Below are 11,758 nucleotides of genomic sequence, written 5' to 3' on the forward strand. Positions count from 1 at the left end.
TTTAAGGTCTTGAGCTGTAATTTGACACAGTGGACTATGTCAATATAGTTCAGATCGGTCTATATTTGGATATGGCTGTTATGTACATACACCGGTCTCCCGATTTAAGTTCTTATGCCCATAAAAGTTGCATTTTCAATCGATGACTTTGGTACATTTAGTTGTTTTAGACCTTTACATAGCCCGAATATGGTTGTGAGCAGGACATATTTAGATGTAACTGCTGCGAGTTCATAAATGATGCATTTTTCACCGTATTTTGACGAAAGGTGGTTGGTATCTAAAGTTCGGCCCGTTTGAACTTTATGCCTTTTTAGTTGTTTTATGCCTAAAGGGGGCGGACCCTCCCGCTTACCTCAAAAGCACCATCCAAAATCAAAAGTGGACCGATTGGAAGAATATGGATATCAAATTAAAGTTTTTTGAGAGTAGGATACGAATATGGTATTAAAAATTGGGTCCTAGTAATTACGGGGCTGCCCCAACCCCCAAACCGGATATATTAACAGACCGTAACGATGTGGGGCTCAAAGAAAGATATTTGTAGTTGAGCACGAAACTGATGTACATTTTCGGGACTAAGTGTCTGGAAGCTGCCCCACACGTTGACTGCCCCACATGTTGACTTCCAACATCCGTACCATGTATGGTCGAAACCGGTTGATAACCTGATATAGCTGCCATTTAAGCTGATTCCCCGATTTGACATCTTGTGCCCCTGGGTTTTGACGAAATTTTTGAATAAAATTCCAATTTTAGAATAAGTGGCAACAATGGCCGCTACTCATTTCTGTACATGAATGCATCTATGTATGTGTGAGTGTGCTCTTGTATGAAATATTTCCCAAGAGTTGTCTTCTGAGTACTACAAATCAACTGAAGAACAACCTAAATTGAAGGTGAAAGTAAGAAGTCCCCAAAGACACACATAATGAGTCCATTATTGTAGTGATGAAACGGAAATGGATATTTAATGTATATTTAAATGTCTTTAGTTTCTTTTTTTGCAGCAATAGCAAAGGTTTAAATCTTCTAATACTCATGCAAAAAGCTTAATGGCACACTGTATACACAAACAATTGCCTCCTGCAATATCTCCCTACTCAAGTTTTGCTTTGCGAATACCAAAACCTAAGATAGCTTTAACATAAAAACAAAATGTGAAAGCATTCTGCCACTGACAGATAACACAATTTTATGAGATTTCCACTTAAACAAATAAAATAAAATAGCAAACCAAAAAAAAACTGGCCTCAGTACATGCTGAAATTACTGTCTGGTTTTTTGCCAGCAAATGTGTGTCAAAAGTTAAACAATTCGTTCGTTGGAAAAAAAAAATCGCAGCCAAGTTAAAATAAAAAGGGCCGCGCCAAGGTTTCCCGGTTTTCATTGTTATTTTAGTACTTTGGCTTGGCCCAACCAAAGCGCCCAGAGAAAATGGAGAAACAAAAATTAATGGCATAATTCAAATAAACAACAGGCGAGCGAAAAAAAAAGAAACGTAATAACAAATAAATGTTTTAATGACCAACAGCATTAACAACAGAAGTAGGCAACAGCAACAACAATGGAAAAGACAACAAACAACAGCAAGGACCAACAACAGGACACAAACAGGCTGGGCAATAACAAGGGAACAAACACTGCTGGATACATGAGGAATCTCACAGAGAGCGTAACGAAACCATAGAAATAGCAAAACAATAGGGAGGGTATAGAAAATTGTTGTTTATTTGGCATATCAAATCTCAAACGATTTGAAACTTTTGGGGCCTCTTGAAGGTAAATGGTACAATTTGTGTGGTAGCTATGACCATGTTTGAAAGCTATTTAACTGATGGACCGACATGGCTAGGCGATTGCCGGGCTATTGACCCAAGTTTGAAATACAGATTGTTACTCTGCTCCCACAGATGTTTCACTTGGACACTTGACTACAAATACTAGTTTAAGACTCCTACTATTCTCTCAATACCAAACATTTCTTCTGCTTTGGGAGAAGGGTGGGGGCCCCATAGATAATTGGTTTCTAATATTAATGCTAAAATCAAAGTCTACTGTTGAAGACCTTTCATTTGAGTCTCATATTGCCATGATCGATCTACATGTCCATATGTGGTAAGGTACTTTTTTGGGGTGAGATTTAACTCGGTCGCAACCATTTGGGGCCAAATGTTTTACCATATTCGTATTCTACTTTCAAATACCTTTTCTTTGATACCCATATTCTAATAATCGGCCAACATGCCCGTTTTGGTGGGGCGTTCCCCCAGGTTGCCTCACCTCACCTCACCCACCTCAAATACAGTTATCGAGTTCGCGTTTTTGGGAATCGATAAAAAAAAGAGATAAGGCAACCGTAGCTCAGAGATTAGCATGTCCGCCTATGACTCGGAAGCTTGGTTTCGAAAACTGGCGAGAACATCAAAACAAATTTTCAGCTGCGTTTATTCTCTCCAAATGCTGGTGACATTTGTGGGGTACTATGCATCCTCAAAATCTGCCCAAAGAGGTGTCGCTCTAAGGCACGTCGTTCGGACTATTAAAAGGGAGACCCCTTGTCATTGAGCTTAGACTTGAATCGGACAAGACTCATTGATGTTTGAGAAATTAGCCCCTGCTACCTAATGGAATTCTCATGGGCAAATTTGCATTTGCATAAGGATACAAACAAAAAATCTCTCTCACACAGTCTTCCGGTGCTAGTGTTGGTAGAGATGGTTAGGTTAGGTTTAAGTGACAGTCTGCCATCAGACTCACTTAGATGTTTTCGTCCATTGTGATATCACAGGAACAGAAGAAGGAAGATGCCTTCTAGTTTCTACCGTTGAACCATTCAGATCGCTTTAAAATGTCCAATAACTTGCGATTGTTCATATCAGGTAAAGACAGACAGGTTATTAAAGAAATTTATTTATTTATTTATTTATTTCGTCTATGGACTATAATCCTTACAGACAATTGCTTAATAGTAAATTAATTCTAAAAATCTTTTAAATTCATTAATATTAAGAGAGAAATCTATATCATAAATAAGATTTATTCTATTAACCTCTCTGAGGGTTCTTATAATCGGCTCATTCATGGCATAATTTGTTCTATGGTAAGGCACATAAAAAAACTCAGTATTACGCAATCTCCTCGTAGGAGCATTAAATGAAATTAGATTAAGTATATAGGGACAATCTATCAATCCATAAATAATTTTGTATACAAATAAAATGCTTTGAAAAATTCTCCTTTTATACAATAGTGGTAAATGGATTAACTTACACCGGGATTCATAAGAAGGAACTGGCTCAGTAAAATTTAATGAATTTAAACAAAACTTTACAAACTTTTTCTGAAGACATTCTACACGACTTGTCTTTGTATGACTTGACGGATTCCAAACAATTTGTGCATATTCTAATTTAGATCTGACCAAGGACGTATAAAGGACTTTTCGGACATATGGATCATGAAATTCATAACTGTGCCGCTTTATGAATGCCAGAATTGCATATGCTTTAGGCATTATGTAATCAACATGCGCATTAAAAAGTAATTTAGAATCAAAAAGTACACCAAGATCAAGAACCTCCGTCACTTGATTAATAAGACTTCCTAGTATATAATACTCCATTAGGACCATAGATCTTATTCGGCCAAAACAAACATAAAAACATTTCTTGATATTAATTTGTAAACAGTTTTTACCACACCACTCAACTATGGCATTTAGATCACATTGTAATTGGATTGCATCTAGCAAATTATTCACACATTTATAGAGCTTCAAATCATCAGCATAGAGCAAACAGCAAGAGTTAGATAAAGAACTGGAAATATCATTTATGAATAAATTGAATAACAACGGTCCTAAAATACTACCTTGAGGCACTCCCGATTTGGCAATATAGCATTTAGAGTTTACACCATCAATAGACACCATATATAACCTATTCATCAAATAAGATTCTATCCATTTTAAAATAAGAGAATGAAAGCCCAAGAAAGAGAACCTAAAAGGGAACTCCTTCTAACTGCTAGTGCGGGACACACACACAGAAGGCGTTCTATAGTCTCTTCTTTCTCGATGTCCTTACAGCTTCTGCAAAAGTCGTAGCTGGCAACCTTCAGTCTGTCAGCAAGTTTTCCGATTAGACAGTGACCTGTCATGACCGACATGACAATGACTGAGACATCAGCTCTAGCCAATGACAGCAAAACAGTAGACCTCTTCAAGTCTAGATTAGACCATAGTTTTGGAATGCTCACAGCTCCCTCTTTGTGACCATCTATCATTCATTGCCCTTCGGGCCTGGTCCTGAAAACTTTGCTTACATGTCGCTAGAGGCATATCCACAGATTCCAATGTCCCTGGAATGTGTAAGGTAGTTCCTAGTCTAGCAAGCTCGTCTGCTTTAAAATTGCCTGGGATATCTCTGTGGCCCGGCACCCAGAACAGATGAATTTTGATTTCTTCAGCCATATCTGCGACAGTCGAGGGCAGTTTTTGTATTCAGAAATACGTTCTCCAGGGATTTAATGGCTACCTGGCTGTCTGAGATGATATTTATGCCAATCGTCGTAATGGCATTATATCTTAGCCCTACCACCACTTCCTTAATTGCAAGGATCTCTGCTTGATACACACTGCAGTGGTCGGGTAACCTCTTTTGATATGACCAGTTCTAGCTCTTTAGAGTACACCCCAAAGCACACCTGGTCGTTTAGTTTGGAACCATCCGTATAGAAGTCTATGTAACTTCTGTTGCCATAAATTTATGCCCCTAATGCAAAGTGGAAATGCGTGCCTATCACGTGCCTATATACATTTCAAGGTTTTTAGTGAGTGATATCTCGTTGATACCTGGTTGTCTCAGCGAGTAATAAAGGGTGATTTTTTTGAGGTTAGGATTTTCATGCATTAGTATTTGACAGATCACGTGGGATTTCAGACATGGTGTCAAAGAGAAAGATGCTCAGTATGCTTTGACATTTCATCGTGAATAGACTTACTAACGAGCAACGCTTGCAAATCATTGAATTTTATTACCAAAATCAGTGTTCGGTTCGAAATGTGTTCAAATTTTGACAAATTTTGTTCAGCGATGAGGCTCATTTCTGGTTGAATGGCTACGTAAATAAGCAAAATTGCCGCATTTGGAGTGAAGAGCAACCAGAAGCCGTTCAAGAACTGCCCATGCATCCCGAAAAATGCACTGTTTGGTGTGGTTTGTACGCTGGTGGAATCATTGGACCGTATTTTTTCAAAGATGCTGTTGGACGCAACGTTACGGTGAATGAACACATTTCGAACCGAACACTGATTTTGGTAATAAAATTCAATGATTTGCAAGCGTTGCTCGTTAGTAAGTCTATTCATGATGAAATGTCAAAGCATACTGAGCATCTTTCTCTTTGACACCATGTCTGAAATCCCACGTGATCTGTCAAATACTAATGCATGAAAATCCTAACCTCAAAAAAATCACCCTTTATAAGACTTATTCAAATCCTTGCCGCAATAAAAGGTTGTTGTTGTTCTAGCCACATTCTCATGTGGAGAGCCTTCGAAGGTGAGCAAGCTCGTTCCGGTCCAAATAACCGATCGCCGTGTTGCCTTTGGTTATTTAAAGGCGTCAATTCGCCTTGTCTGATCGAGCATCATAGGCACTCAGTACTTATGCAAGAGCCGGTGCCGACAGCCCTCTCACTGAGACTCCCCGCCCGACACTGTTGATTGTCGGCGACTGCCGTTGCAGCTACTCCGTATGGAGCATTCAACTCTCCAGAACCTGTGGACGAGCCCGTTAGCTTGCAGCGGGCAATGAAAGGCGTTACATAGCAGTGGACTTCTTTTCCCTTTCACTCCAGAAACTTGAAAATAATACTTAATTCCTCCCCAACTTGTTAATCTTGAAGTCTACCCTGTTAATTTTCCGTCCGGTTGAAGAGAATGCTCACCACGATCTCACCATAAGTGAGTCACAAGGATCAAAGTCGCCTTTCCTAAAAAAACTTAGAGAGGGTAAACAAACACCCAGTGTAGCAATCTTGTGAAGCGTCTTCACGAGATAGTCATGCATTGGACACAGTCGGGAGAGCATGCTAGACAATCTGACTTTGTCAAACAAGCACTTAGAGACCACTGTGATCCTAGTGGCGGAACCTACTTATGAAGAGGTTTAGGCAGACTACTATGAGGGTTTTCAATATAGCGAATAGAAGCAGAAAAGAAGAATAAGAGAAGAGCGAACGGGAACATACAGAGACAAGAGACTAGGAGGGTATTTCAAGAGCAAGGTGTAGTCGACCAAGAAGTCATAAAAGGTCTGTTTCTGAGAAACGATAGAAGGAGTTAACGAGTCTCATAATTCCCGCAGAATGTTATTCAAATATCCGCAAAACCTTAGGAGCATTCAGAGAATTTACAGAGCCAAGAGAGAGAGAGAGAGAGACTCTCGAGTTATTGACTGAGTGCTGACCTAAAGATGTTCAAGTTGCGCGGTTTAGAAAAACGTTTTCTAAAGAAGAAAAGCGATGAGTCATACATGGGACTCTGTCATGAGAACGTTCCGGCGTCATGACGGAGAATCTAAATTTGGCATACAATATTTGTGGATATGGTCCCAGCGAATGAAAGCGGACTAGAGGGAGCCTAAGCAGACTATGAGGAGGCTTATCTATAGAACGGATAGAATAAAGCAGCCTACCGACGAGGTAACCTTAAATAAGCACAACAGGTAACCTTAAATAAGCACAAGAGCAAGGTTAAGTCACCCGAGAGGTCCTTATGGGTTTGTATTGGCGAATGATGATTGAACTAGTAAGTCATTCAGACTCTTTAAGTCTTGGAACCATTCTGGGGAATACGAGATTTCTTGGACTTAGCCAGGATTTTACTTCGGGGGACCCATATTAGAACTACGAAATAAAAAAAAGTATGCCTTCGCGTTTGCATTAAAAAAATAGTTTTTTTGGACCTAGAAGGATGAGAGACCATCCATCATCCTAAAGAACCTGGAGAATATATTTGGCTCTTATAAAGGGCAAATTTTTAGCTATTATCGTTTTGGCAACACTGGTATAAACAGCTTACGCACGTTTCCTGTTTTGTTTCACTGTCAAACATCTTCAGTTTGGGCTATAATTTAACCATTAATCATCTTACAAACGAACATCGCTTGCAAATTACTGAATTTTATTATCAAAATATGTGCTTTGTTGAGAAAGTTCATTGCGCGCTTCTTCCATTTTGCGACGAAGCTGATTTTTGGCTCATTGGGTCCGTAAATAATTGTCGATTTTGGACTGAAGATCAGTCAAAATCATTGCAAGTGCTACCAATGCATCCAGAAAACGTCACAGTTTGGTTCGGCTTATGGGCTGGTGGCATCATTGGACCGTACTTCTTCCAAGATGATGCCAATCGCAACATAACTGTGAATGGTGAGCGCTATCGTGAGATGATATGCAACTTTTTTTTGCCCAAAAATGCGAGAGCTTGACTTGCATGACATATGATTTCAGCAAGACGCTGTCACATGCCACACAGCACGCATATTAATCCACTTATTGTGGAGGCCGACGAACTTGCCAGAAATGAATTGCTGATGAGAACAAACCGGTGACGATAGAGGGAATCATTTAGCCTTTAGGACGGATATGTCGTCTTAAGACCAAAATAGTATGACTTGAGCCTTGAGCTTTGTTGTTGAGCAATTCTGACAAGTAATAGCGTGCTAGGTGCGGCCGGGCCAAATCTTATATACCATCCACCATGGATCGCATTTGTCGAGTTCTTGCGCGGTATCTCATTTTAGGCAAACAAAGAATAATGAATAAGAACTGTTATGCTATTAGAGCCATATCAAGTTGTAGTTCGATTCGGACCATACATGAATTGCATGCTGAACATTGTAGAAGTCATCAGATCGGTGGGTATATGGGATCTGTATCAAGCTATAGATCGTTTCAGACCATATTGGACACGTTTATTAAAGGTCATGGAAGAGGCCGTGATACAAAATTTCTGCCAAATTTGATGAAAACTGTGCCCTCTAGAGGCTTAAGATCTCAAGATCCCAGATCGGTTTATATGGCAGCTATATCAGTTTATGTACCGATTTGCTCCATACTTGGTACAGTTGTTGGACAAAACACCTCTTGCAAAATTTCAGTCAAATCGAAAGAGAATTGCGCCCTCTAGAGGCCCAAGAAATCAAGACCCAAGATCGGTTTATATGGCAGCTTTTTCAGGATATAAACCGATTTGAACCATACCTGGCACAGTTGTTGGAAGACATAACAAACACCAGATGCAATATTTCAGCGAAATCGGATAAGAATTGCGCCCCATTGTGGCTCAAGAATTCGAGATCTCACATCGGTTTATATGTCAGCTTTATCAATACATGGCCCGATATGGCCCATTTAGAACCCCAACTGACCTATACTAATAAGAAATATATGTTTAAAATTTCAAGTGTCTAGCTTTACTCCTTCGAAAGTTGGCGTGTTTTCGATAGACAGATGAAGGGACGAACGGACAGAAGGACAGATCGACTAAAAATGTCATGACGATCAAGAGTAAATACGATTTAGGGGGTCTTAGAGAAATATTTCGAGGCATTACAAACGGAATGACGAAATTAGTTTACCCCCATTCTATGGTGGAGGGTAGAAAAATTTCAGCGGTGGTTATCCCCAACCTAATGTTGGCTACATTTGTGAGGTATCCTGTCATCTTAAAACTTCTGTAACAAGTGGAGTCGATTTGCCGAGCGTCGTTCGGAAAGGAGGCCCCCTTTCATTGAGCTTAAAATTTAATTGGAATGCGCTCTTTGATATGAGAAAAGTATCCCCTGTTTGCTATTGGAATGTTCTTGGGATATTTGGTAGTAAATTTAGTATGAGGAAGGATGTCAGATACTCAAAGCATTTCAACAACTACCGTGGGGCCTATGAAGTAAAGATTTGTTAGGAGATGCAAAGAGTTTCTTCTACCTGTGGGGAAAACTGTCAAGCTCTGCTGAGTTATGTGGCGGTCGTCGGACTTGCCAGAAATGAATTGCTGATAAGCGCTGATTCGGTGAACCCTCCCCTTCCCGAGCCTCGGCGAAAGGTAGACGATTTCTACGATAAACCCACAACTGAGTCCAAGTCCCTATGGCTGATAGGTGGACGATTTCTACGATAAACCCACGACTGAGTCCAAGTCCCTATGGCTGTTAGTTTCACAGAACAGGAAGCATGACTTTGCCGGAAGTCCTGACTGGCTATAGCAGTCAGTACTTCCTGACGGCTCATTGGGTAGTCAAGTCTAAATTGTCTCGCTAAACCGAAAGAGGAAGGCGCGCTGTGGCGGTCGATGAACTAGTTAGAAATCCATTGATGATCAGCGCCGATTTAGAGAGCCCTCCCCCTTTGCGAACTTCTGCAAAAGGTCAATGATATCTACGATAACCCCACCAATGAGGCGTGGTCCCTATGGCCCAGTTTCGCGGAACAGGATGTCTCTTATCCTGAAGCTGAGAAAGCATGACTTTGGACTTGCAAAGACATGTCTTAGTTGTCTCGCTGAACCAAAAAGGGAAGAGGTGCTGTAGCGGTCGATGGATTAGCTAGAAATGGATTGCTGATAAACACCAATTATGTGAACCCTCCCCCTTCTTGAACTTCTGCGAAAGGTGGAGGGTTTCTACGATACCCTATCGCTGACAGTTTCACGGAACAGGACGTCACTTATCCTGAAGCAGAGAAAGCACGAGTTTGGATTTCTTATGGAAGTCCTGACTGCTCATAGCAAAGTGAGGTCTTGATGTATCGCTAAACCGGAAGAGAAGGAGGGGCGGTGGCGATCGATTCAGTGAACCCTCCCCCTTGGCGAACTTCTGCGTAAGGTGGAGGATTTCTACGATAACCCCACGAATGAGGCGCCGTCCCTATGGCTTATATTTTCCCGGAACAGGATGTCACTTATCCAGGAGATAAGAAAGCACTTCTACTGGAAGTCCTAACTGCTCATAGCAAAGTCAGGTCTTGGCGTTTTGCTACACCTAAAGGGGAGGAGGTGAGGTGGTAGTCGACGGAATAGCCAGAAATTGATTGCAGAATGTCACTTATACTGGAGCTGAGGAAACATGAATTTGGATTTCTGCTGGAAGACCTGACTGCTCATAGCAAAGTCAGGACCTAATGCTTCGCTGAGCCAAAGGGGGGAGAGGATTTCTTTAGCGTCAATGGTGACTGGGAGTAGATGGAGATGACCGAATACCTTTTGTGTCATTTCCCACTTCTTCGAAGAGAAGACAGAGGATGTCGAAACAACATCTCTTTCCGTGCCTTTATTCCATCAAAACAATTAGCCCTCTCGTCATTCTTGACTGCTGTAAAAGCCGAAGGAGACTAACTCAACGAAGCTCTGGCATATGAGACCATCTTCATGGTTCGCCTGGTTCCCTTAGTTTTTGCTTTATGTGTTGCTTTTCTCTTCCCTTCTTTTTCATCGTTAAGCATCATTGGGCAAATTACCCCTAGTTGTTTTAAAACTTCCTTCAGCAAAAATTGTATTTAAATCCACTTTCATTACACCCCAATAAACAAAAGCCACAGCACGACAACACACTTTTATATTTATGCATACCACGGTACACATAATTTAAGTTAACGAGGCAAAAATTTAATGTGGCGCTGCCAAATAGGTCGAGAGAAGATGACAAAAGGCCAACACCAGGGTAAGAAAAATAGAGAGAGAGAGAGACCATAGGAAAAGAACAAATGGGGCGAAAAAAAGCAACAACAGCGGCACCATCATCATCATCATCGTCCTCATCAGCAGCAGCAGCATTATCATTTTGAAAGCGACCAAAGTCAGCCAAGAGATATCGCTAGAATTTACCAAACCAGCGGGCATGTCAAGAAAATTGGTCACGTTTTTTGTCACTGGTAAGTGAGTATAGGATTTTTTTTTCGCAAAAAAAAAACAAACTTTGTTCTGAATCATTTACTTTCATGCCCATAGAGGACATTAATGGGGAGCTTTTTTTTTATATCAATTTCGCTTGAAGCGAAAACAACAATGTAGCTTACCAATACCCTTCAAAAGAAAGGAAAAAAAGTGCTAACAAATATACATTTTCCAAGAATGGCCAACAGCGTTTTTCGGCTTTTATGTTGGTCCTATACGCTACAGTAGTGTGTCAAAATATAGGGGGCTTACCTGTAACCACTATGAAAAGTCGCTTGTTGGGAATCTTTCAACAGAAATAGACTGGTTTTCAGCGGCTATATTTATGTGGACTTAGGTCTGTTATTAAGTCTGTTGAACCATTAATTTTTATACCCACCACCGAAGGATGAAGGTATATTCATTTTGTCATTCCGTTTGCAGAATATTGAAATATCCATTTCCGACCCTATAAAGTATATATATTCTTGATCAGCATAAAAATCTATTCCGATCTAGCCATGTCTGTCCGTCCGTCTGCCCGTCTGTCTGTCAAAATCACGCTTTAGTTTTTAAACATAGAGATATTGAGCTGGAATTTTGCACAGAGTCTTTTTTGTCCATAAGCAGGTTAAGTTCGAAGGTGGGCTAGATCGGCCTATATCTTCATATAGCCCCCATATAGATCGATCCCTCGATTTAGGGTCTTTGACCCGTAAAAGCCACATTCTTTGTCCGATTTTGCTGAAATTTGGGACAGTGAGTTGCGTTATGGCCTTCGATATCCGTTTTCAATTTAGTCCAGATCGGTCTAGATTTGAA

Source organism: Stomoxys calcitrans, chromosome 5 (genome assembly GCF_963082655.1).
Source record: "Stomoxys calcitrans chromosome 5, idStoCalc2.1, whole genome shotgun sequence".
NCBI lineage: Eukaryota > Metazoa > Arthropoda > Insecta > Diptera > Muscidae > Stomoxys > Stomoxys calcitrans.